Source organism: Lissotriton vulgaris, chromosome 3_1 (genome assembly GCF_964263255.1).
Source record: "Lissotriton vulgaris chromosome 3_1, aLisVul1.2, whole genome shotgun sequence".
In the NCBI taxonomy this organism is placed as follows: Eukaryota; Metazoa; Chordata; class Amphibia; order Caudata; family Salamandridae; genus Lissotriton; species Lissotriton vulgaris.
The window spans coordinates 1,690,193,386-1,690,218,777 of record NC_141689.1 but is presented as its reverse complement, the minus strand read 5'-3'; positions in this window follow the sequence as shown (position 1 = coordinate 1,690,218,777).

Here is a 25,392-nt window from a genome sequence, read left to right as displayed (position 1 = left end):
CCCTGCAAGTTCAAGATCACGCAGCTGGATAAATAAACCAAACAATGACAGCTGTGAGCTGGGCAAGGACTTTATTGTGGAAGCACATACCCGTTACCCAATCAAAACATGTACTCCTACTCACAACATGCCAGCTAAGCTATAGCCCCTCTCCTGGCGATTCTCACATACTTGTTTGGTGATAGCTGTGCTGTTAAAGCAGAACATAAAAAGCTAGAGGGCATAAATGTATGAGCAAAACCCATGTAGACCATATGGCTGATGCTTGTTACAACTAAAAATGACAAGAATGTAAACTCAAAAGAGATGTATTTTTTACGAAATGCAAATACTGAAATGTAGATGAATAAGGATGACTTTCTAACAGTGTGCTTCGTTTCCAATCCAAATCTCCTACAAAGCTTGGATAGAGAGATCAAACCTGGAGGAAATAACTGCTGCACGTGTTGCAGGTAAAATCAAGCTGCAGGTGGAGGATAACCTGAACTCCCTGCTGCCATTCATAAAGGTGGACTTGGAGAAGAGGGTTCACCTTGTCCTCTCATTATGGGGCAGGGTACAGGAGGTCAGGATGCTGGCACTGCCACAATACACCTATGCCCTTTGCATGCTACCCCTGCTGGTACCTCACTCATTGATTTGATTCATGGAATGGTCTTTTATCTGGTGTCCTCCCGTTCCCAGTTGGGCTGTAGCAAACTTTTGATGCATCGATCTTGTGGGGATTTGGGACTCCCCTTGGTTGAGCACTATGCCCTGGCCCTGCACTTGGCACAACTCACGTTCATGCTCCCTGGGGCCTCAGACCCTCTGCTGTGGGTGCTGGTAGAAAGCACCCTGCTGAACTGCCCGGAGGGACTGAACCCCCTCGTGGTGGCTGACCATCACCTTTTCAAGATGGATCCTCTTAGTCACAAAATGTACCATAAGGGGTAACTCTGGCCTCCACATAGGTGGTGATATGTTGAGCTGGGAGGGATTGTGTTCTGCAGGCATCCACAACCTCTAACATGTTCTTGGGCAGGGCACCCTTAAACCAACTATGGTGCTCTGTCTTGGGTTCTCCAACCCTCTCCTGTAGTCTCCTACCATAGGATATGGGGTTGCTTCCGCAGGGTGATCTCTGGCTTCTATTGCCTCTTGAACCACCATCTCTTCCCCCTGTCCGTCCTTAATAACCTCCATGACAAATGGCAAACCAGACTTCAGATGAAATAAGAAATGGAGGACTGAGCGAAGCTTTTGGAGGCACTGAACTGAGGGTCCCAGGAGGCTCCCGCCAAGTCATAGCAAACTAAAATGTTGTGGAGTGGGCACCATGGGACATTGCAGGAGTTGGTCCTGGGGGTGGAGAATCCCTGGTCAATCTATGGCTCAATGAGGAAAGCCTCACAGCCTCTCCTTTAATGTCAATTTAGCCCAGGGGAGGTGGTGGTACCCGTGGCTGCAGGGGGCCCCCATTTTACATTTACAAAAGCCTAAGGAGGTGGCACAACCCCAGTAATATATAAAATTAAAGCCCTGAGGACGTGGTGGGCCACAGGCCTGCAGAGAGGTCTACCTGCCCCCCTTCAAGTGCTAAAAAAAGAACCCCGGTGGGGTGTGGTCCCCAGAACAGGGGGGTCAATAGCCTCACCATTTATAATATAAAAAGCCCTGGGGAGGCAGTGATCCCTGGGGCATTAGCAAGCCTCAGGAGGGAGGAATGTACAACCCCTTCCTATAATTACAAATGCCTCGGGACCTGGCCCACCCAGGGACATTAACAATGCGTGGGAGCCTGAGCACCGCTTTTAAAAACAACTCCCGCCCAAATAATTTTTTTATGCTTTTTTGGCTCTGCTAGGGGGTCCCTGTGGAACCCCATCAGAAAGCCTAGGGTGTCAGGTATTTCTAGCCTACCCACTTTTCATTTTTTTATCTTTTTCTGGGACTCGGTTGAACTGAGTCACAAGATTGCTGCCAACACTCCTGGTTTGAAGTGATGGCGGATAATCAGATCTCTGCACGAGGTCGGGAGTGGTCGCAGATCCACCGCATCCCTATATATAGAACTGGAATGTATCTTAAATAACTCTAAAACTATTGATCGGGTTTACACCATTTAACAAAAAGATCACTTTATGGACCAAAAGCTACCTATCTTCCAAATTTGGTGTCATTCCATTCGTCAATCGATGACAAAGTTAATGGAAAGTCAAAAAATGCTCTTCCTATGGAAACTACACCCTAACTACAACTACCTACTGGCGACCGCCCGTAGGATATATATATATATATATATATATATATATATATATATATATATATATATATATATATATATATATATATATATATATATATATATATATATATATATATATATATATATATATATATATTCACTGAAAAAACCATAGGTTATAGACCATATATAGTTAGGGATTAGCATTTTGAAAACCTTATTTTACTCGCACAAAACCATTGAAATTCGCATATATAGTTAGATGCACTAACTATATATCGCGCACCCGCAATCCACTGCTGATGATGTCACATATTACATCATTCATGACATGGTCAGTGACATCACTGATGACATCACTGATGACAACTCAAATGACATGAGCGCGTAACGTAAGCATAACAGGTCATGTGACTTGTTAATAAAACTTTTCATTGGTTCATTTCACTTTTGGGTTCCTAATGATGTAAGGCTAGGTCATGTGACCTAAAAATAACACTTTTCATTGGTTGAGAACTATTTTTTGTCCCAAATGATGAAAACCCCTCCTTGTTTCCTCACTCTGACTTTCATCTTTGTGAGAGGAAGACCTTTTTTCTTCACTTAGCAATAGCAAGTGTTGTAGCATCCCCACCACCACCACCACCACCTCCTAGGAAGAGAGTACCACCTCCTCATGTGGTGGTTGAGCAAGAGGTGCCCCCCCACACCTTCTTGTTGCCTGATTCGGCCAGCTCAATCGATCGAGCATGAGACTCTGTTGTGATCTGAAGAACCGCTGCCTGCGGTGCCTCACTGAGCCGCTTGACGGAGGCCCCCGAGGGGCGGTGTAGTGCCGCGGACTGGGAGGGGGCGCTTGGCTCCTGCCCCCTCCCCAAGTCTCGCTCGGCCAGCTGAGTTGCGACCACTCTTGCAGCCTACGACATGGAGAGGCCGGGGCGTTGACTAGGCGGGGCCTCTGGCCGCAACCACAGCGCCAACGATTGCTGCTGACGGAGGGGAGCCTTGCCGGTGAGAGCCACTGATCTGAAGAATGGCTGCCTGCGGTGCCTCCCTGAACCGCTTGACGGAGGCCCCCCAGGGGCGGTGTGGTGGCGAGGACTGGGAGGGGGCGCTTAGCTCCTGCCTCCTCCCCAAGCCTCTCTCGGCCAGCTGAGTTGTGATTACTCTTGCGGCCTACGACATGGAGAGGCCGGGGCGTTGACTAGGCGGGGCCTCCGGCCACAACCACAGCGCCAACGATTGCTGCTGACGGAGGGGAGCCTTGCCGGTGAGAGCCACTGATCTGAAGAACGTCTGCCTGCGGTTCCTCCCTGAACCGCTTGACGGAGGCACCCCAGGGGCGGTGTGGTGGCGCGGACTGGGAGGGGGCGCTTAGCTCCTACCCCCTCCCCGAGTCACTCGGCCAGCTGAGTTGCGCCTGCTCTTGCTATTACAGCGTCTCACCCGCCATCCGGCTAAATTTCACCTACTCTTGTGATACAGCGACTCTTCCATTCTGGACCTTGTCCCACAATCCGTTTGACCTAAAGACACGTCCTGCGGTGCCCTCGCAATGCGGCCTTGTCCCTGAATGTGTGCAGGGGGACGGTATTTCTCGCTCGGCCAGCAGAGTTGCACCCACTCTTGCGGCCTACGACATGGAGAGGCCGGGGCGTTGACTAGGCGGGGCCTCCGGCCGCAACCACTGCGCCAACAATCGCTGCTAAAGGAGGGGAGCCTTGCCGGTGAGAGCCAGTGATCTGAAGAACAGCTGCCTGCGGTGCCTCCCTGAACCGCTTGACGGAGGCCCCCGAGGGGCGGTGTGGTGGCGCGGACTGGGACGGGGCGCTTGGCTTCTGCCCCCTCCCCAAGTCTCTCTCGGCCAGCTGAGTTGCGCCTGCTCTTGCTATTACAGCATCTCACCCGCCATCCGGCTAAATTTCACCCACTCTTGCGATACACCGACTCTTCCATTCTGGACCTTGTCTCCCCAGAGGTACATCACCTTACACAGACATGCACTCTGATCTCCTTGGCCTCAGTCAAGCATCAATAGTAAGATTTTCATAGGTGAGTGTAGGTTCACAGTTTTCCATCCACAGACTAAAAGCCTGGAGTGGGAGTGAAAGAACCATAACTAGGTAAGAAGGAAGGCAGAGGCTGTAGGAAGGACTCTGGATATGGTATGTTGCTTAGTCCCTGAGATTGCCCCCGACATAGGCGCGGACTCGGAGGGGGCGCCTGGCTCCTGCCCCCTCCCCAAGTCTTGTTGCCCTGGTGTGGCCTGAGATCGCCCCCGACATAGGCGGCCAGCTCCCGGGGTCCGGCAGAACTTTTTGCCTTTTGGTGACTCTTCCATTCTGGACCTTGTCCCACAATCCATTTGACCTGAAGACACGTCCTGCGGCCTGGTCCCTGGTTGTGTGCAAGGGGACGGTATTGATTGGATCAAGATGGCGGCTTCACACAAAGCTGACTCAAGTGTTGCTGCTGATGCTATGCAAACAAAAACTGGTTTTCAGTTTGTACATTCTTCAAGATTTTTCCATCCAAGGCTGGTTGAGAGTTTGTAGAACGATGGCTTCAGATTTTCAACATACTACTCTTCAACATTCTTCATAAATGTAACAATGTGAGACTCACTAGGAGAATGGCCGTTTATCTTTCCTTTCAAAATGCTGCCAACAATATTTTCTGAATGGAAGACACCATCTTGTAGCATAAAAGGCTGCGTCAAGGGTGGTATTGCCCAGAATGTCTTGTTTTCTAGTGCTCGTAATGATGAAGCCAGAACTGCCGAAAGGGATTCTGGTCCTGCCGCTACTTATTGGAGACATTGAACTATACTCTGGACCTGCCTGGCCTCGACCAAAATGGCGCCAGTATGGGAGCGACTTGCAACTCCTTTTGACGTTCTAGTTACTTAGCCTTGACGTTATGGGGATGTATGCGGTCTTTGTGCACATGGCGGGCGGGAAAGTGTACTGACTGGGAATACGGACAACCCTATTGATGTCGATTTTTCATTATTAATTATTGTATTAATAAAGCTTCGAAGTAATGTTACCCATGATACTCGCCCATGGTGTGCGTATGGACGATTTTATTGTAACTGATCCTGTTATACTTTCAATTAAAAAAACAACATTCACTGATCCTGCAACCGTTTGTCACGTTTAGTTTTTTCAATTAAATGACTCGCTTGTTACATACTCCTATACCCCTGGCTTTTGACCCTTTCCTACGCGCGGTCTGTACTACCGCCCTCGGGCGATCTATGTAATAAACAGACTACCAATGCCGGAACACAAGGGAATGCATCTCAGGGAGATAAGTCAAATACGTGGTAGATAAAAACATTTTCGTGTTTATGCACGCTGATGTGCTTTGAACGATGCCCCCCCCCCCCTCCTCATCATTTAGATTACCACCGCCCATTGCACAAAAGCGTACTGGGCGCTCCCCACGCAAAAAAAAAACAATTTTTTTTTTTGCCCCGCGGGGCCCTTTTAAAGCCTCCACATCAAACCTAGGGGGTCAGGGAGGATCTACTATGCCCCCTTATGGTCATTTCCCCCTTCGTTTTGGCCTCCTCTTGTCTCTTGATCCTACCGAGAGACAAGATGGCGGCCGCTCCGGACTGTTTAGAATGTTGACAGACACCGGAGAGCCAATCAGCTTCGCTTCGCAAAGTTCCGTTACGCGAAAAGTATGTGAACCGGAGCCCTACCCGGAGCGCTGTCACAGATATATATATTTTTTTGAACGTTAATTTATCAAAATCCACTGGAGCACATATATTGAGACCTAGCAAAGGCACATCGGGCTAACAGTCCCTACAATTTTGCCAAGTTTCATGCAAATCCATTCAGCCGTTCGAGCTAAAAGTGAGGCCAAACGCCCTATGGAAATTAACATGGGAAAAACGCGTTTTGGGACCCCCCTTTTTTCTCGGCCCCCCCTTGATGAACACCCCTCAAATTTTCAGGGGCTGCTCAGAAATAAAATGTCCCATTTTCCTGAAAATTTCAGCCAATTCCGTCCACAAACGCCAAAGTTATTAGACATAGAATTTTCAAAAATCCCATAGAGAAAAAATCCTAACTATATATACCTACTGGCGACCGCCAGTAGGTAATATATATATATATATATATATATATAATATATATATATATATATATATATATATATTATATATATATATATATATATATATATATATATACTAGCAGCCCGTCCCAACCTTGTCCGGGAACGTTCAGGCTTCCCCTACCCCCGCCTGACCCAACATTGCCCAGCAGCCAGTGCCCCCGCCCGCCCTGTCCCCCGCCTGCCCCGACCCCCGGCTGCCCCAGTGTAAGGTGCGTTCACCTGTCTTCGTGGTGGATCTTGTGAACTTTCCTCAGCCGATCCCCGTCCCCTGCCTGGCCCGACACCCGCCTGCCCCGACATTGTCCCCGGAGGCTTACCTGATCCGCCACTCCTCAGTTTACCGCTCCTCGCCTCTCTGCTCCTCACCGCGGCCCGACACCCGCCTGCCTCGACATTGTCCCCAGAGGCTTACCTGATCCACCGCTCCTCAGTTTACCACTCCTTGCCTCTCTGCTCCTCACTGTCTGTCCGCTGCCGCTCCTACCCCGCGCCGATCCGCCGCTGTTCAGTTTACCGCTCCTCGCCTCTCTGCTCCTCACTGCCTGTGCGCCGCCGCTCCTCCCCCGCGCCATGTCCACCTCTCCACTGCTCCCACCGCCGCTGGCCTCACGTCACCGCTCCTCCCCAGCGCCATGTTCGCCGCTCCTCGGACGCCTCTCCTCCCCGTGGTGACGTGAGCACGCACGTCGCGGCAGGCGCTACTTTGGGAGGGACTACTTTAAAAAAAATATATATAAATATTGTAAATAACGTTTTATTTTGACATTTATATAGCCTATAACCATCTACACACCCTGACGAATTTCAACGGTGTATCGGATGTGTAGATTGGCGCAGTGGTTCCCGAGTTTACCCGCCTCAAAGCCTGAAAGTTCTTACTTTATTATAGTAGTATAGATATGTAACCAAAAACGCCCAGAAGCTTGAGGCCGCACAGCACTGCAGGTGAGTAACAACTCTATTTAAACCAAGCAGGCAGCTTAACATCCCTTTGAAGTCCATGGCCTGACGCGTTTCGATGTCACTGTTTGCACCTTGAGAGTGGGTATTCATAGTGAGAGCCTGTGGTGCTCACACTGTGTACACATTATAGGTACAATCCGCCTCTAATGTGTGGCACAGTAAAGTACAGTTTCACTCCAGTCAGGCCTATAGGGTCCAGCAGGGATTTGGAAATAAATACGCACCTTGAGTGTGAATTTACAGTCCCAAATTCACATACACTGTCCATGGCACATTATGATTTATTATATTTCCTTGGCTCAGCTCAGTATCAGATTTCAGGCCCCTCTACTCGGCCAAGTTAATTACTCTGCTCCCAAGCAGAGGCATCAAAGGCTTCATCTCACAGTAGAGCAATTAACAATGTTTGACTCAGTTCCTAGGAAAGGAAGGAGTGAAGAATAAATATAGATCTCCATGTTTGATTGTCACACTGCACCAGGGCAAGTATTGCCCCAGCCCACTCGAAGAAAGGTGAATGACCAGATGTCAGGAGTCATCATAGAAGTGGATCCCTTTTGAAGATTTGGGGGTCAAGAAGCAAACAGCTTTTTCAGCTAGAGGCTGAGATGCAACTCTCAGGGAGCTCTTTCCACAGACAACTTGAATTTGCCATATTGGAATTTTACACAATGCTGGTAAGGAGGGTTGGGACTAGTGTGTAGTGATGATGTTCCATCAAAGGATTGCACAAGGGTGGCTTGCTCATAGAACAGACCATCTCCATCTAAAAGTTCTTTCAGAAGGGAGAAACAGATTAAATGATGCTGGATGTGCAAGCAAGGATTGCAAAATAATGTCCAGCTAGAAGGAGAAGCCATCTGATGCACTGGAAGGATGGACTTTGGGGCATTGCCTCTAGCTGAACCCTAGTACTATGATGGGTCTCTCCAGGGCCAGTAGTGTTGGTCCCCTTATTAACCCTGAAGAACAGTAAGGGGAATGGAACTGTTGTCGTACTTGAAATGGTTCCCCAGAACCGTCTATGGACTGGCCCTTGACTCCAGTGAACCACAAGTTCCCTTCAAGAAGCCAGGAGGTGGAGTGTGCCAGGTAGGTTTTTATGCTGGTTGCCTGTGGGGGGCTCAGGATGCCCAACTGACAGGAAAAGAGCACCAAGAGCCAGACAGAGGACAGGTCTGGTGAGGGGAGGCTTGACAAACTCAGCTCCCGGCATGAAGTGGCTTTAGAGGACAGTAGGCCTGACAAGAGCAAAACGAGCCAAAGATGAAGAAAATTGGCCCAGCATGCCAGAGAAATAGTCCTGTGAAATTTGCCCCCCAGGGGAAATGAAATGAGCAAATGAGTGCATGGTGGTCTGCTGCAGGATCTCCAAAATCCCACTGAGGTGGATCAGGGCTTTCATGAAGGGGGTCAGCACATCAATATTTGCTTTTCTTCCCTTAGGATGGGGCATACGTGGGGCTCCCCTTCACACATTTAGGGCCCACAGCCCCCGGGCTCCCTTCTCCTCAAGGTCCAGCACATGACAGTAATGTCCCATGGCCCCTATAACCTGGAACAAAGTGGACTTAGTACAGTTGATTTTCACACCCCTCTGAAGGTATCTGAGTGGGGCATACTGGCCTCCTGCCTCCCTTCCCACCAGCAAGGACAGGGGAGTGTGACGTGGTTGTGAGCAAAGAAAAAAGGTTGCTTCAACCCCAGCAGTAAATATAAATGTTGCCGGGCTCTGGGCACGGCTTGAGAAGATGAGGGCTGTGTGCAGGGAGCCGGTGGGGATGCTGGAGCCTTGGGGCTCTCTCTGCCTCCCCCAAAAAGGCTGCAAAGCAAAAGTAAGAGGGCAGGCGAGCTCTGTCTTTGGATATTCCCTGCTCCTTGTGATGAGTGACCAATAATGTCACACGAGGGGGCTAACATTTCATGCCCAATCTTGGTAATGCCAGAGAAGGGGTAGAGAAACCACCAGCCTGCTCCAAATGTGTTGTGGGGAGGCTGAATCAGGTGCATTAAGAGAATCAGCCCTTTAAGGGAACCAACCCAACCTCTCCAAGGAAAGGTTTTTTTCCCAGAGCAGCAGCTTTTTCTTTTTGTTTCTGGGGTTTTGGTACCCCTTGTGCAAGGTCCTATAACTTCAGTGGCAATCTAATAGTGGTAAAGGAAGAAATCCTTGACAAATCTGTTTTAGAAAGGAAAATTGGTCTATTGATAACAATAATACTGACAATGTAATGTTTGCTATTATACTGAATGCTATTGATCAATATTATCTGGCGTTGTGAGGTCAGTGACGTTCAATATGGAATTCTGACATGTGGCTGCTTTTACTATTGCGGAGACAACCTGACAAAGCCTGTAGGCATTTTATCTCCATAATGACTCCTGCTTATATTTTGTTGTATCTTGTATGGAGGACGGTGTTGAAGTATAGAGTACAGGACCCATAAAGGGTGTACTTTGAGATGATGGTGTCACCAAATATATTTCTATCCACATGATGTACATATTTGTAATTTAATGCAAAATACTTAGCAGTGATTATGTAATGAAAGTATATCTCTTTTTTAAATGAAAAAAACACTGAATGTGCAATGATTTATTGAGATGTGTTGTGGCTTACCAGCCGACTGTGGTTACTAGCCCACACCACCTTCCTGAACAGGCCTTGCACTTGCCTGCTTTGCTACCACAAGAGTATCAATTGCAGCAATGGGGTACTTGGTTCCCAGTAGCAAAATGCCATTGCAGACTAATTACGTGTGCTAGACACATCCTTCATAACTGATAACACCTTCCTAGTAAATTACACCGGAGCACCTGATTCAGGATGGCAGACCGAAGCTGCCAAAAAGTATTCCTGTCTTCGGCTCTTTAACCACTCTGCTATTTAGATAAGCTCTCCCACATGCACCAGGCTAAAACAGGTATGCACTCCTACTGTGACTGGAGGATCCTGAGAAGGAATAGGAAAAGCTCTTCTTCATGTCTTCAAGTTAAAAGAGTTAGCGGTAAAGCTGCCCTTTTTTCCACCAAAGGTCCCTGACCTACCCTAGGTAGCTTAGCTTATTACTGCTAAACTGTCAGCTGTTAGCACCCATTTACTATTCACTGGTTCAGGGGCAGACTATTGCCTTCTGAGCCATACTTGTTAACTGCCCTAGTTAAGGATGTGCATTCCCACTATGGAGGTGTGTTGAGTGACAGATGTGGCTTTGACCACAAAATGTGTATCCTGCTTTGGATGGAAGCATGCTGGTCGAAGACACAGGCATCAGCGATATCTTGTTCATCGAGGCCATAATCTGAGATGAGATGATGCAACCATTAAAATTGGATAATCAGACAACTGAATGCCGGTGCTACCATCAGGCTGATCAACAACCATTATTTTAGACCTCTGGTTCTAATTTCTAATTTATTTAATATTTTCTACTTTATACTCATTCAGCAGAAAGGAGTTCAATGTCCTGATGCATACATTTACAAAGGTATTGAACGTGCAACCTGGGTGGGTACAACTAACCCTCACTACCCTTAACTCGTATCACTGGGGACCCAATAAAAGTTTCATTATTCATCTATAGGTAGTTTTAACCACCAGCCTTGAACCTATACCTATTCCTCTCTGAAACCTGGCTGTTTATCCCAATACCCATGAGTACTCATCTGATAGCACCAATCTGGTTACAAACTTTAAAAAGACCTCACAAGCTCTCCAACATGGGGGTGGTAACTTGCACCTGGATCATGCAGATCAAGAGGGGCCCAATGATGAAGCATGGCACAAGTTGCATGGGTGAGGATTTTTCTTCCTGAAAATTACAGCACTTTTTTGACATATTCTACAGTCAACAGAGTTTTTACACTTTAGCAGGAGAACTTTTTGAGGAATTATATATTGGGGGCATTTGTCTTGCTTTCTTCCCTTGTTATGGCAATAGGCCTGTTTTTAAGCCTAATATCATTTTTTTGTTAGCAACAGCCTCATTTCACCTTTAAATCATAACTTGAAAATGAGGTTGGAAATAACTATGAAATATTTCTCTAGCCGTCTTTATATGGGAGTAAGGAAATAACAATTGTAATTCCATACAGGTCCTTTTTGCTTTGTAATCCTCCCCACTCACACAAACTTTTTACTGGATTTTATTATGGTATATTGACAATAAACATTGGGGCATTGCCGTCCAGCATCCAAAGTATGTGCTCCGACCCCTAAAACATGTAGAACTGGAAATCAAGGATTGCCATATTTAACGTAACTATATGGCTCTAGTATATGGTATTCACACTAGGAGGGACGGTGTGTTTGGAAGGTCCAGCATACTAACCCCAAAGAATAGAGGTCAGACAAGAGGTATGCAGTTCCTATGGAGAAGGGCCAGGAGGAAAGTGGGTGAAGGGCAAGGGGGCCAATGGGCATGTCAGGATGCTCCAGGTAAGGGAAGGAAGGGGGGAGGGGAGGTCTCCTATACTGAGCAAGGGCCATCACACACCCGAGCGGTGTCATGCTTCATCATATGTCAGCTCCTGGTTGGTCCGGTGCTGCGATCCCCAATGGGCCCTGCAGTGGGGCTCTTTGATGGAGGTCTTTTGTGTTGTTTGCCAACTGGCCCTAGAAGATGGGGTGTGGGAGCGAATGTGTGATGAGTAGAGTGGGATTGAGAGTGTGTCTGAAAATACCTATGAGTGTCCAAAAAAACGTTATTCGCTGAATGCTGATGCTATGATTAAAACCGACTGTGGGAGTTGTGGCTGACAAGGAGTATTACACCTGCTATAGCTCAAAGTGAAACAAGAAGTGTGAACTTGGTCAATTGGTCGACATGTTTCAAGCCTGCGTTCTCTGAAAGGATGAGTGTCATTTTATCAGGACCGGGTGAGAACCTCATCTACACTAAAAATGGGTGTACTAAGAGATACCGTCCCTGCAATCAGGATTCGTTATAAAATTCAGGGTGAAAGTGGGAACAGGGTGTAAAAAAATTGTCTACCTTCTGGATATACCTGGAGGGGGGAAGAAAGGAGTACAAAACAAGGGTAAGTAGTCACAGTATAACAAGATTGAAGGGCCAATTGCCCAGCACATGAAAATGTGGGAAGAGCAATCGTTGAAATATTAGCATCAAGTTATTGGTGACACGGTGTCAATGGTGCCATGCCAAACCTGTGGTAGAGATAAAGGACATGCAGACATAAATAACGCTGCCTAAGTAAGGTACATGTACGCGTCCAGTACACTAGGATATACGGGAACAGCCTGTGGGGGTTGGTAGTGCTCTACCACCGCAACAGTGTCCCCTGATCAATCTGTCTAAAGAGGGTGGAAAAAAAATACAAAAAAGTCACCTAGAAGGGGATGTAGAGTTGCCCCAACCTGGACGTCTGAAACACTTGCAACACTGGTGAGGGCACACAACCTATTGTGTGAAATTACAGTGGTAAGTGGAGGAGAGATAGGCTGTTGTGTATAGTTGTGCAAGACCGCCTCAACAACAATGCACACGGCAGCAAGGAGCTCTTCAACATCGTGAAGGAACTCTCCAACTCCAGCTCCAACACCAACGACATCCTGCCATCGCAAGCCCTGTGCGACTCCCTCGCCACCTTCTTCCACCACAAGATAGCAGACATTCACAACAGCTTCAACACCCAGACAGCCCCAACAGACAGCAACACAACAGACCCTCCCCACACCATTGACCATGTCCCCTTGCTAGCTTGGGTCAGTGTGAGCATCGATGACACCATCAAGACCATGAGCACAATCCACTCCGGCTTTCCGTCAGACCCATTCCCACACCACGTCTCCTGCACTCCAGTAAGTAAGCATTGCGCCCTCCTTTCCTTGCCTCCACTCCCAGTTATTGGCTCATGCATTTAGAAGGGTCACTGCACTGTCCCTTGTCCTCATCGTCACCACCATGGCTTCAAAGTGATATGGCGGATCTCAGCACCGTCTCTTTCCTTTGCCGGCCCGCCAGGGCAACAATGCTATCCCTGCGTGAGTATCCCTGTGCCCAGGCACCCAAACTACCCCCTCTTGGACAGTCTCCAGTCCACTTCCCATGGAAGGCTCGCATCACTATGGCTGGCAACAGGGACACTACCCCATCTGTCCCCGGCTGGTGAGCTATGACCTCATTCGGCGATCTGGCCGCCTTGGGCATCCCCGCAGCTTCCTGTGCTTTCTTGGGCAGGGCCCCATACCCTTTGCATTGCTTCCCACCACTGCTGTGTATTTATTGACATCGCCCTAACAGCTTTTTGATGGCTAAGGTGCCCCTAAGTGCAGCCCTCCCTTCTTTTGTCCTTTCCCCTTTATTCCTTGCCACCAGCTCTCAGCAGGGCCCTGTACTTTCCACCGCCCCATAGTTTAGGTATTTGCATGTAGGGGCCGGCTTTATTTACTGGCACAAGATTGGTCCCGTACCTCACAGGAGTTTCCTAGAACTTTGCCATGCTTTTTGCTCCAGTCCGCTTTCCACCCCTTACATCCCAGTCACTATGCCCATACCTCTTCACTACTTTTTTACCCCTCTCTTCAGCTTGTAATAACCTTTGGAGACATCCTGCATACCCTAACTCTGCTGGGTCCCCCACATCACGCCATATACCCTTTTGACTCTTGTTCAACTGTTTATCACTGCCTATCTCTCTTCCACTTACCAGTGTAACTTCACACAATAGGTTGTTCACCCTCGCCAGTATTGCAAGTGTTTCAGACGTCCAGGTTGGGGAAACTCTTTATCCCCTTCTAGGTGATAAAGTGTTGTGTTTTTTTCCCCTTCTTTAGACAGACCATCCAGGGGACACTGTTGCTGCAGTAACGCTCTACCATCCCCCTACAGGCTGATCCTGTATATCCTTGTACAGGACGAGTACATGTACCTGACTTAGGCTGCACATGACCTCCGTTATTTATGTCTGCATGTCTTTTATCTCTACCACAGGTCTAGCCTAACACCTTTGACACTGTGTCACCAATAACTGATGTTTATATTTCACCGATTGCTCTTCCCACATTTTCATGTGCTGGGCCATTGGCCCCTCCATCACCTTATACTGTGATTACTTACCCTTGTTTTGAACCCCTTTTTTAACACCCATCTCCCACTTGCACCCTGAATTTTATAACGAATCCTGATTGCAGGGACGGTACCTCTTAGAACACTTACCTGACTGTTCTAGTAATTTCAGAGTAGATGAGGTTCCCCCCACCCGTCCTCATGAAATGCCACTGGAGAACTCAGGCATGAAACATGTAAACTAATTGACTACTTTCACACTACACCTTTCATCTTGAGCTGCAGCAGTTTTAATTCTCCTTGCCAACCACAACATAGGCAGTCGGTTTTAATCATTGCATCAGTATCCAGCGAATAAAGGTTTTTTGGACACACTTAGCTATTTTTAGACTTACTCTCACTCCCATTCTACTCATCACACATTCGCTCCCACACCCCATCTTGGGCATTGCAGCGCCGGCCGAACAAGGAGATGCCCTATGATGAAGATGACACTTCTTGATTTGTGTGAGGGCCCTTGCTCCTTATAGGAGCTATACTCTCCTCACCTTCCTTCCATTACTTGGAGCCCCCTGACATGCCCATTGGTCCCCTTGCCCGGTTCATCCGGCCCTTCTCCATATGAACTGCATACCTCTTGTCTGACCCCTAGTATAAGGTACCCTGTGTACCCAGGGCCTTTAAGTTAAATGTCACTAGTGTAGTGCAACACCTATGGTACCACCTCTTTAATTTGCAAATTAGACCTAGAAAAATAAACCTTTTTGCCAGAGCTAAATCTTAATTATAACACTAATCCGCCTCCCTAATATAGGCCCTAATTACTCATAGGGAAGGGTGCATGGCATTTTAAAAGTTTGACATGTGTGCATAAGTATTACAAGCCCTAGTAGTGAAATAGTCAAATTAATTGTTTACTGTGGCAAGGCTGGTTCTCCCATAGAAAAGCACTGGGTAACCTTAAAAACATTCAAATGCCTAACTTTAGTTCAGGAATAGCTAATACCATGGTCCAAATAATAGTAATTTAAAATCGAATCTAATGGTCAAGTCGGATTATGAATTAATATTTTGAAAATGTCCCTTTGGCATTTTCCTGCCTAAGCCACATTTACTTTTCTGCCAATGTTCACTGTCACCAGACTGTTAATGGCTTTTCTAGAGTGAGATAGGTATTACTCCAAGACAGTGGACTAAAGGCATGAGTGTGGGGCAATGTTTTTACCACTAATAGATGGCCATCTGGGCTGTGTCTATTAACTTAATTACACATCAAAATGTGCTTAACCTGCACTAGCAGCTGTAACCTGCACCTAGGTTTATCCTTCGTAGTCCTAATAGCCAACTTGGCACCAGTCCAAGTGGGAGAGAGGCTGCCACCAGAACCAGTTTAGATTGACAACAAGGGAGGGTTAGCCCTTTTTGCTAGCCAGACTTGTGGTTGGACCCAGGGAGCTCTGCAAAGGGGAACAAACGTTTTCCCATATTGGGTTTCGCTGGGGGTGGTGTAATATACAGAGGTTACAGTAAAACATACAAGAAGTACTGCAAAAGTGGGTAGGGATATCAATGGGAATTGTTATCCTAATGATTAGGGAGTGGCCAAGAGAGTCCCCCAATTACAGGCTGATACTGGGCATAAAAGTGACACCCTTAGTACTCTCTCCAGAATACCTTTGGACCTATCGAAGGCAGAAGAAAGACTGTGCGAGCTGTTTAACCTGTGCAGAGAATTTCCTCCTTACTTGTACCCGAGACAAAAGATCGGGCTCCAAGGGTTAGGTGGCTATCCTCCTGTTTATCTTCAGGAGCACAAAACCTGCAAGAAACACAGGGTCTCATTTATGAGAAATTATGAATTGCTGCGTGAAAGCAGCGATGTGTCACTTCTCAGTGCGCACTCCTTGCGACATACCTGATGCGTCATATTTAATGTATGACGCATCATGTCGCAAGGAGTTACAGATTAGTCAGCATTTCTGATGTATCTGTAATCGCAAAAGTGACGCACTGCTGGAGTGACGCTGGAGGGATCTCAAAAGTGACACAACTCCAGCAATGTGTCCTTTCACATGGGGCAAGCCCCATGTGAAAGGGCCTGCGTCAGTCTTACGCCTGCTGTGAGGTAGGTGCAAGATTTTGACGCAACGGCGTCCTAGAAGTGACGCAGTGAAATCTCATAGATTTCACTGCTTCACTTCTACAAGGCTTTTTGCGGGGGAATGCCCCCCCTGCATACAATGTACCTGACGCAGGTATAATGTAGCGCAGGGGTTTACAAAGTGACGCATTTGCTTAGATGCGCCACTTTGTAAATAGTTCACAACAGGAGGCATGTTTTACACCGCCGAAGTGCAAAACTGACGCAAGGCCTCATAAATGAGGCCCCCAGGTCTGTACCCCAAATCAACTGTTTTGAGTTTAATCCGTAATTATTCTTTTGCTCACTTGACCACCCCAGTTCAGACATGGCCATATGCAAATCAGTCTGACCCTGTGCCTCATGGGAACAGTCCAGCCCGAACTGCCAAGCCATATCTTCCCTGGACCGGAAACAAGCATTCTGGGACCGGTTTCTGGCTAATCAGCCGTTATCAGCCAGGCTAGCTTGAATCCAGTGGCAAAGTGAGCAAGGGACCCACGTCTAGGCATACCCTGCCAACTTAGGGTGCACAAAGCGATACCAAAGGGGATGATGGATGGAGCGCTGGAGCATTTAAAACACTCATCCCCAGTCAAATGTTCTTGGTTTAACATCATTATTCTTTAGCTCCCTCCACCACCCCAATTCAGACATGGCCATATGCAAATCAGTCTGACCCTGTGCCTCATGGAAACAGTCCAGCCCGATCTGCCAATCCATGTCTTCCCTGGACGGGATACCAGCATCCTGGGACCGGTTTCTGGCTAATCAGCCGTCATCAGCCAGGCTAGCTTGAATCCAGTGGCAAAGTGAGCAAGGGACCCACGTCTGGGCATACCCTGCCAACTTAGGGAGAACAAAGCGATACCAAAGGGGATGATGGACGGAGCACTGGTGCAAATCAAACACTCAAACCTCACCCCCAGTCAACTGATCAATTTGCTCTAGTGCAGATACGCAGCATCACTGTTGCTTTCCATCGCAGATGACGGTCCCTGCAACTCCTCACAGATCAGGTCAATTGAGCACAGATGATCTTCTGTTTGCACCCCGCCAATTCTCGGAAGCCTGTGTGCCATCCAAGGCATGAGAATTTGTGGAGGAGCTGGTCTCTGTTCCAACAGGAGCTGAAGCATCCTGTGGTGGCTTTAAGAATGAAGAAACCAACGTGGGAATATGCTGAGGACTCAGCCGTACATGAGCTGTTTTGGGTCCAGTAGAGCATCCACGCCCAGTGGATGTGACTAGTTGGGTCATTGGAAACAATACTTGCATACAACAAATAACCCTGGAGGCCACAGTGACAAGATATGCGATGCCCAGAATCTTCCCACAACAACCTTGATCATTCAGCATCAAGTAACTCCCATTTAGGAGCAACTTGAACACCAGATTAAACAATGCAGCTGGGGACCCTTTCAAATGACAGGATAAGTTTTCAACAGAACCATTACAGGCCCTATGAAGCACGATATCCTGGCATATGAGAGATCCACTTGAAGAGTTCTCACAGTTTGTACCACTTAGAAACACTTCCATAACCCCACTTCTGCATCGAAATCTGTATGGTAAATCACAAGGTTAATTGATGAATTCCTCACCCACCTCTTCATATCTGCCTGCCTATTGTTGTTCTAGGCAATACTGAAACTTGAAAGTTGTGACCTGTAATGTTATATGGCCATGGATTAACCATTCTGAGGATGGTGACTCTGCCAACGTGAAAGGTATTGGTCCAGTTTCTCAATACGCAGCATTGTATATTTTGCTCCCCTTGTGTCATTGTTATCTGTTTTTTAGATGGAATGTATGCAGAGAGCATGGATGTACTGCTGATAAATCGCCAAGGCACATGACCTGAACGCAATGATTGTAGCGTCTAGCTTAACAACAACATAGAACGTACCTGAGACATTCCGGCCTGTAGTATGGACAAATCCTATTCTAGGACAGCTATAGCAGAAGATACAATGTTGACCAGTGAATAGATCCTGAATGTTAATGTAGTCATCCCATTATCAACCACAGCTAATGCTTTTTCTGTGTTAATTCTATCAATTTCATGAAGTCTCTCCGCAGAGATTTTTCAGATTTCACTATAAACTGCTAGTAAGAAAAGTTTCTGACATGGCTCTTGATAGCCAATAAAAATCCCTTAAATACACCTCATCTCATAGTCATATACTGGATCCCCTCAATGAGAAGTAAAGTTTTGCCATCCCTCAAAGTGTGATGGTGAGGTAATCTGTGGTGTGTTCAAGTCTTTGTTCTTGGCTATTCCAAGAAAGGAAGTCTTTTGCACAGTGTTGTTCAGAAATATTATCTGTTGTGGAATGAGCAAGCTCAAAAAATACTGCTTTTGTTCCTTTAACTTGCCATTTCTTTGGACCCCAGACTGATTTTATGTCTATAGTGTCCTTCCATAAGTTGAAACCCTGTTCAGACAGTTTGGAAATAAAGGATGCAAAATAAATCTGTTTGGTGTTTGTTAGCAACTTTTTCTGTGCAGTTGTAGGTGCAACCTTATAGTACTATGAAGTAGGGTACAACATTTTAAACCCTGAAAATAAAATTCTGTGTAAACATTTGTGGGCTAAAATTAAAAGTAAACAGTAGGTCCCTGTGGTTTGTGTTTTTTGAGCGAGGTCAGGGATACTGACTATTTACCAGAGTGTGGGGGGGGGGTTCTAAGGTCTGAATGGAGTCCCTTATTGCATTGGAGTGTAGGAAACAACAAAATCTAAATCACTACTCATCTTATAAACCAAGACATCAACCAATAAACAGATATAATGAAAATATAAAAACAAGTAACACCATTTATTATGGTGCCTCCCTATTAGGGTTACAATCTAATTCAATAAAAAGAAAACTTTGATCAAATGATTCTCATAATAAAAGAATTTTGTGTTAAAAAACAGTCAAAAGAAGTCGACGAGGCGTTTTGGTGTCTGTTTACAATCGTTACACCTTCATCAGGACATGTGACAGTTGACTTGTTATCTTTCATAGAAGTTCATTATCAATAAGGAGACTTCTAATTCAACTGGAAACTTGTATCACTCTTTATCTTCTTGTGATGTTAGACCTTCTGCTGTAGATCAGCTATGTTTCTAATATAACACGGAGGAGCCACCGTAATTTGTAAATTTCAGTCAAAAAAACTCGAGTCCTTTCTTCAATTAGGAGTCACGAGTTGGATACTCATTTGTGCTAAGCCGTTCATGGGTCAACTGTGGTTTTGTTGATACAGGTCGGCTGGATTCACCTTGCTTCCTGTTATATATCTCAAGTTCTCAATTCGGCCTCCCTGCTCCTCTGTGTTTTGGTCATCCGGGACTCGAGTTTTTTTGACTGAAATTTACAAATTACGGTGGCTCCTCCGTGTTATATTAGAAACATAGCTGATCTACAGCAGAAGGTCTAACATCACAAGAAGATAAAGAGTGATAAAAGTTTCCGGTTGAATTAGAAGTCTCCTTATTGATAATGAACTTCTATGAAAGATAACAAGTCAACTGTCACATGTCCTGATGAAGGTGCAACGATTGTAAACAGACACCGAAACGCCGCGTCGACTTCTTTTGACTGTTTTTTAACACAAAATTCTTTTATTATGTGAATCATTTGATCAAAGTTTTCTTTTTAATGAATTAGATTGTAACCCTAATAGGGAGGCACCATAATAAATCGTGTTACTTGTTTTTATATTTTCGTTATATCTGTTTATTGGTTAATGTCTTGGTTTATAAGATGAGTAGTGATTTAGATTTTGTTGTTTCCTACACTCCAATGCAATAAGGGACTCCATTCAGACCTTAAAACCCCCCCACACTCTGGTAAATAGTCAGTATCCCTGACCTCTCTCAAAAAACACAAACCACAGGGACCTAATGTTTACTTTTGTTTCACTCCCCTCCCTGTGTACATGACCACGGGAACCTTCCAATACTTTGTTGTGTAACATTTGTGGGCTACCTTTCGGAGGTGTTGGGCAATGTTCCCATTGGTGATATGTAAAAACATTCCGTGGGTTACTGGATTTATGCAAAAAGTGATGACCACAATGTTGGTAACAAAACATCGTGTAATAATCAGTTGTGTCCTCAATGCTTGAAAATGCAGTAGTTTGTTTTAAATCAGACAACATGTTATTCACAGTTTCAAAATCCCAATCGTCGGAAAATGCACTTGAGGTAATGATATCATTTAAAGAAATGTTCAATGCATGAGGTATTTTCAACACTTCAGTGTGACCAAATGCATCATATGACACTCTGTCCTAAACTATACCATCAGGCATTGGAACAACTGTGATATTCACAAACAACAGGCCTCTTCATTTATGATGAGATGATGTATGTGGTTTCAGGACCAAGTTCCCATTTGATGCTGCAGAGCGTTCTGGGAGATAGTTTCTATTCATGAGCAAGCAAAAGAGAGTCACTGGGCCAATCCAGAATAGAACAAACCAATATTCCAGTTATTATCCAGAGCTGTAGCCAAGGTGATACTAGGTAAGTCTTTTTCAGAAATATGTAGATGTAATGAAGTTGTTGGTTATGGGAAACTTTAGCTGGCGTTGTTTCAGGTTCACTGGGGTCAAGAGAGAAGGTATCAAAATGATTGAAGTAGCTAGATACAGTTCGATCTATTTTTGGTAGCTCAGCAGGTTTTGTTGAACTGGCAGATGTCTCTTGTAGAGGAATATTTATATAGATGTTGGTGTTAGGCTGAATCAATATTTGTCTTTCATTTATGTTTTGATGTTCTATTTCAACAGGAACAAGTTCCATTTCATTGTTGAAAAGTCCATTATTTTGTATTGTGACTCTTCAAATGTTATGAGTCTTTCTGTCTAAACTTCCTGTATGGAAGCTAGAGGGGATCGGCGGCTACCCAGGGGCCCATGGGGCCTACTATTCAGTATCGGCCACATTGTGTGGTTTGATCAGTTTGATGGAGACAAATCTTTTTTTTTTTTGTCGGCAAGCAGCTGAAGAAGTATACTGTTCTTGTTCCTTCGACAGCCAGGACAGGTACAGGCTTTCTCTATAATGACCAAATAAATTCTTTCTGGTCCACAATCCTTTCTGACCAGAGCCCAGACTTATGGGATCCAGGCATGTCTTGCTGTGACTGATTTGACTTTTCCTGTGGCAGTGCGTTTTACTTGCATGTTGCTATGTAGTGCCCTGAATTTATTGAGATCCTGTAAAACAGCCAAGCGTTTATTGATGTCAAATGGGTTTTCATCCACCTCTGTGCTTTCATAGTCCAGATCAGTTACCCACATTCTTGTCCCTAATATGACTTTGTAGGGAGAGACACCTTCTAGGGATCTTCTTGGCATATTGTTGAGAGCTCTCTGGACCCAAATTAAGTGATTGACCCAACTACCACCCTAACCTAAAACTCTTGCTGTTAAAGACTGCTATAAGTTTTGGTTATTCCTCTCTACAATTGAATTTCCCTCTGGATGGTACGGAGAGGAGTACTGCAGTGCAACACCCAAACTTTCCACAGCTTCCTTGTAATACCCAGAGCCAAATGCAGAGCCATGGTCAGAACTGCGTATGTCCCCGTGAAGACTCGCAAATTTTTTATAACAGTTCTAGCATCAGCCGAGCACTGACACCAAACCCACAGAAATCTAGAGCATGAATCCACTGCTACCAAGATATACTCGTAAGTCCCATCTGATTGTGTGAGGTCGCAGTGGTACAAATAGACACAAGCGTGTGGTCTGTCTTATATTAGTAATGGTGTCTGCATTGGATGCGCCATGGTGTAATGCTTCATCTGCTGACAGATGTCGCACTTTAAGACAAAGTTCTTTATCTGTTTAGTTAATCCTGGCCACCAATACTATTGTTTCAATAAAGAAACCATTGATGTAATCTCTGCGTGTGCAGAACCTAGTCCCGCGTGTGCAGCTAGTATTCAGTCTAATTTGCGATATATGATTGGTATTACTCTATCCCCCACTCCTGGAATTTGAGCATACAGAATGTTATTTGCAACTAACTTGTAGGAGTAATTGAGTGGAAAACCTTTAAGCAAGGCTGTGCGGTTTTTGCGTGACAGCTATCATAGTGCTTCTGTCTATTCTCATTTCTGAATGAGTAATTGCAGCTAAGACAGCAGTTCGTACTGCCCCTTTTGCTGCTTCATTACTTAGCCATTGAATTCCCTTCAACGTGAACGCCATCACATTGGTGACTCAGTGTGTGTACCACGTGAGCTCTTGGAAGTTCATTTTTCAACTCAGCTACCTGTTCTCATAGCAATTGATACTTAATTGTGCAACCATTAGAGTCTTTAAACCCGTTCTGACACAAGTAGTGAAGATATTCATTCTATGACTGGACACAGTAAAGTGAATCGCACACAATCAGTGTGGGGAATTCTTGATCCATATTTATTAGTTCCAGTACATGGACTTTTAATTCTGCCAGCTGTGCCGTGCAGTCTCCGCAAGACTGTGTCTTCGTACTGCTAGGATGTAACATGCCTTCCTGCATACGACCCTTCACAAATGCACATGCAGCGCTGTATTGTTGTTTACTTCCTCTGGTCAACTGAGCAGGTCCGTCAGTGTAAATGATATGTTCATACTGATCTAGGGGCATTATGTTATGTTATGTTATGTTAATAACTTTTATTTGGCGCGCAGCTGCCCCAGCGAAGGGGCGTCCTGGCGCCTGATCGAGTACCACAACACAACAGATCAGAGCTGGAAAGAGAGGGAATCAGTCAGCGGAGGCAAACAGGTGGGTTTTTATAGCGCTTCTGAAGAGAGTCAGGCTATTTGGGGCACGAATATGGACAGGGAGGGAGTTCCATAATCCAGCCGCCAAAACACGAAAGGAGCGACCTCCCATCCTACTCAGTCTGAACCTAGGCTTAATCACCAGATGCCGAGATTCCGACCTGAGAGACCGCGTGGGGACATAGGGAGAGACAAGGCCCGCAAGGGCAGGAGGAGAGGAGAGCTTCAGGATCTTAAATGTCAGACAGAGAGCCTTGAATTTGATTCTCTGTCTGACCGGCAGCCAGTGAAGGGAGGTCAGGACTGCAGAGGCAGAACAACGTCTCGGGAGGCCAACAATGGCCCGTGCAGCGGCATTCTGCACCCTCTGCAGCCTAGTGGCCTCAGCCTGATTAACTCCAAGCAGCAGTGCACTCCCGTAGTCCAGCCGAGAGAGGATGGAGGCCTGGACCACCAGTTGCCAAGTAGGAGGGTCGAAGAATTTGAGGATTGGTCTCAGTCCTCGCAGAATACCATAGCAGGTAGCTGCAATCTTCTTTGTGTGCCTGGTAAAAGAGAGGTTAGGATCCAGCCAGACCCCCAAGTTCTTAACTTCGGCCGCTGGGATGGGGGACACCCCCAACTCAGGAGGCCACCACTGATCTCCCCAAAGTTCCGCCTGCTTCCCTAGAATCAGGACCTCAGTTTTCTTGGCATTTAGCTGTAAGCAATTGCTACGCATCCAATTGGCCACAGCTATAAGTCCTGCATGGAATCTGGGCGCAGTCACCTCAGGGTCCCCACTGAGTGTCACCGCCAGCTGCGTGTCGTCGGCATACGATGTCATGGTTAAGCCACATTGCCTGACGACGGCAGCCAGCGGTTTCACATATAGGTTGAACAAAGTGGGGCTCAACGCAGAGCCCTGAGGGACTCCCAGTCCCAAAGGATGGAAAGAGGACTGACCAGGTGGAATGGCCACTTTGAAAAACCGGTCCGAGAGGAAAGAGCGGAACCATTGAAGAGCCTTCCCCTCAATACCCACTTCCTCCAGGCGCCGCATCAAAATGTCATGAGACACCGTGTCAAACGCGGCGCTCAGGTCTAACAAGAGGAGCGCCGCTATCTGCCCCGCATCTAGCACTGAACGCAAGTGCTCGGTCATAAAGAGCAGAGCAGTTTCAGTGCTGTGTTGTGCGCGAAAACCATTCTGACTCTCGTCAAGAATATTATTACGAGAGAGGTGGGCAGACAAGATGGAGTTCACGTGTGCCTCAGTGACCTTGGCGGTCCAGGGCAGGAGGGAGATGGGCCGGTAATTCTCAGGGAGCAGGGGGTCAAGGTTGGGCTTCTTCAAAATGGGGCTGACCACTGCTTGCTTCCAGGAGGAAGGAACCACGCCCTCACTGAGCGAGAGATTAATCAGGTCCAGTATGGGCTCACGGCAGAGGGGCGGGAGAAGTGTAATAAGCTCCGGCTTCAGTGGATCTAAGAGAGAGCCAGATTTAATTTTGAGGCTCAGAGTGTCAAAAACCTCGACAGACATGGCAGTCAAGGAGGACAGAGTTTCGGAAACCGGAGCCTTCACGTCACTAGGTTCATCCCCGGGTACAGATGGCATAAATCCTTGGTAGATTGCCTGCACCTTCTCCACGAAAAAGGATGCCAAACTTTCACAGTGAGAGTCTGTGCAGATTTCTAGCGAGGTGGCCCGTTTCCCCATCAGATCTTTGAGCACCTTGAAGATTAATTTGGATGGGTTAGGGCTGTTGGAAAACTCAGAGGCATAATATGCGGCCTGGGTTTGACAGATAGCTCTGTGGTAGGTCTTAAGCTGGGCAAAATACAGCGATTTTAACGTGGGGTCAAAGGATTTCCTCCAAGCCCTCTCAGCTTGCCGGCATGTTCTCTTGAGCTTGGCAAGGGCCTCATTATACCATGGGCTGCTCGTTTTGGCGTGACATTTCGACCAGCGCATAGGTAAGAGAGAGTCGAGGGCAGTAAGGACCCAGTTACAAAACTGTTTGTATCCCTGTTCCACATTCGGCAGATTGCCTAGGGGCTGGGCCTCCAAGATCCTGACAAACTCCTCCAGTTTGAGCTTACGCCAATTTCTTTTAAGGATCAGTCTATCCACAGGTTT